The 2,962-nt window shown below is 45.8% G+C and overlaps 1 pseudogene across 1 annotated transcript; it reads left to right on the forward strand.

Moving 5' to 3' along the window:
• The first annotated feature begins 640 nt into the window (after window positions 1-640).
• Window positions 641-1,168, forward strand: LOC308418998 (ubiquitin-conjugating enzyme E2 C-like; annotated as a pseudogene). Its single transcript has one exon. The product of its transcript is annotated as a ubiquitin-conjugating enzyme E2 C-like (transcript).
• The last annotated feature ends 1,794 nt before the right edge of the window (window positions 1,169-2,962 follow it).

Here is a 2,962-nt window from a genome sequence, read left to right on the forward strand (position 1 = left end):
GTAAGAGGGTCATAGCTGTCTAGGTACACCGTATCTGTTCAAGCTACCTCACTGACACTTTTGTCTCTTCTCATGTGCTAGGGATGCAGTCATTCGCCACAAAGGTGGTTTATGAGACACTGAGGGTAGGGCCCAGGGCTTCAAGTACACTAGGCAGGTGTTCTGTCAACTGAGACACATTCTCAGTCACCACTTCCTTTCTTTTTGAGACAGGATCTCACTGTGTAGTATTAAAGAGAGACTCACTATGTAGACCAGGCTGGCCTTGAACTCACAGAGATCCACCTGCTTCTGCCTCCCAAGCTCTGGGATTAATATATGCCACCATGCCCAGAATTCCTTCTCCCTCATTTTTTTTAAAAGACAAGATCTCTCTATGTAGTCCAAATTGATCCCTCTTCTGTATGCTAGGATAACAGGTGTGCCTCCCACCCAGTTAGACAGAGCATTTTTTTTTTAACATCTTTTGTAAACCATTTACATTTGCTTTTTCCTGTGTGGAGTCAGATTTTAGCTCTCACTGGTTTCTCCCCAGTTTGATAAAGATCAGATGATTTGCTAATACAGATTTAGTTACAACAAGAATAAAGCGACACGAGTTGCCCTTTCGCCTCTACACTCCTGTCTCGCATCCTCTGGGATGGCCTTGCAAAACTGTGACCCAGCTGTGGCCAGCGTTGCCGCTGTTCGAAAAGGAGCTGAGCTCTGCAGGGGCGCAGCCCAGGGCCCTGTGGGCAAGAGGTTACAGCAGGAACTGATGACCCTCATGATGTCTGGTGACAAAGGAATTTCCACCTTCCCTGAATCAGACAACCTATCCAAATGGGTAGGGACCATCCACGCAGCAGCCGGCACCGTATATGAAGATCTGAGGTATAAACACTCTCTGGAGTTCCCCAGTGGCTACAACGTACTCACAGTGAAGTTCCTCACACTCTGCTACCAACGTGGACACCCAAGACAACATCTGCCTGGACATCCTCAAGGATAAGTGGTCTGCACTATATGACGTCAGGACCATCTTGCTCTCTATCCAGAGCCTGCTAGGAGAACCCAACATCGATAGCCCTTTGAACACACATGCGCAGAGCTCTGGAAAAACCCCATAGCATTTAAGAAGTACCTGCAAGAAACCTGTTCAAAGCAGGTCTCCAGTCAAGAGCCCTGACGTCAGCTGTCCAGCTCTCTGTGTCGTCTTCCTTTTGAGATCGTCCGTCTGTCCTTCCTTCTTGATTTCTGAGCTTTATTGTTATTTTTGTTCTTTAAATTGAGTCTGCTTGAATCCTTACAATGTATATTAAATACTTGCTTGTATTTACATTAAAAAAAGAATAAAGCGACACTTCTGTACCTTTCTAAATGAAAATGCATGTTTGAATTGACCTGACTTTTCAAAGGGACACTAAGTGATGTTTGTTAAAACTGAAGCACATATGTCATTTGACTCAGCAACTCTTTCATGGCCAGAAACAGAAATAGTTGTGTAGGAGATGGTATGTATGCTGAGCATTGTTTAAAATAGCAAAATGCTAAAAAAAAAGCTTAGGTGCCCACTCACCAGAGACTGGCTAAACACATCACAAAATAACAATGAAAAGAAATACCATGGAGCCAGGCCTTGTAATCTCAGCATTGCAGAGAGCAGGGAAGGAGGATTGCTATGAGTTCAGTGCCAGCCCAGTCTGCAGAGTGGGCTCCAGGGAAGCCCAGGCTCCATAGAGAGACCCAAAACAAAAGAAAAGGTTGGGCCAAATGGTACATGCCTGCAATCCCAGCAATTGAGAGGCTGAGGCGAGTTCAAGACTAGCCTGGGCTACAGGGTGAATTTCAGTCCATACTGAACTACATTACACATCAAGATCCAGTATCAGGGGGCTGGAGTGATGGCCCAGTAGTTCAGAACACGGACTACTCTTCCAGAAGAATCTAGGTTCAATTCACACCACACACAACACCATCTCTGTTCTCTGAGGCCATCCATGCAAGAAAAATACCTATACATATAAAATAAAATAAAAATTAAATGATCCTGTGTCAAAAGAAGAAATGAAGGAACAGAAGAGAGGGAGGAAAGAGGAAGAAATGAAAAGGGAAGGGAAAGAGAGGAGAAATGCAGATTCACTAAGTGACACAGGTCATGTAACATGTATGTGCATGTATACTCGTGTGAAGTATTTTATGTATTGAATAAAACAGCACACATACACACACACACACACACACACACACACCACCCAAGACAGTCAACCCAGAGTTCACTCATTCAGCCAGTTATTAGGGAGTGGGGGAGGGAGTATCATCTCTGTTGAAAGCCATCTTGGGTGCTGGAGATATATGGTAAGACCCACGATGTCATAAAACCGACAACCTGGAACCGGAGATGGACAATGAGCAAGTAAGATACCAGCCATGAGGTCACTTCAGACAGCAGTAAGGGTTATAAAGGAAACTCAAGCAAGGACTGTGACCCCAAGATGTGGGGTGGGGTGGAGGGCTGCTTTAGAATAGGCGGTAAGGAAAGACTTGGGAGTGTCGCTGAAGTTGGGGGTGGGGCAAACGACTTGTTGGAGTGGAGAGAGTATGGAGCACTGACCGTACAGCGGTGGCCATGGTGGGAAAGCAGGGGCTGGTGCAGAAGGCAGTGCAGTCAGATGTGGGCAGGAGGCCTGCACAGAACTCACTTCAAATCTTGGGAGACCGGAGAGATGGCTCGGAGATTCAGATTCTGTTGGCTCTTGCAGAAAACCCAGTACCCATGTCAAGCAGTTCACAACCACCTGTAACCCAGCTCCCAGTGATCTGATGCTCTCTTTTAATCAGCTCTGGTGCCTGCACTCACAAGCACATACACACACACAAGAGAGGTGGAGGGGGGAGAATAAAAGAGCTCTTTAAATAAAATTTATGTGTAGGGGGATGTTGGGGTATCTGTTCTGTGTACTTGTCAAGTTGGATGTGTCTA

Source organism: Micromys minutus, assembly GCF_963924665.1.
Source record: "Micromys minutus genome assembly, chromosome: 3".
NCBI lineage: Eukaryota > Metazoa > Chordata > Mammalia > Rodentia > Muridae > Micromys > Micromys minutus.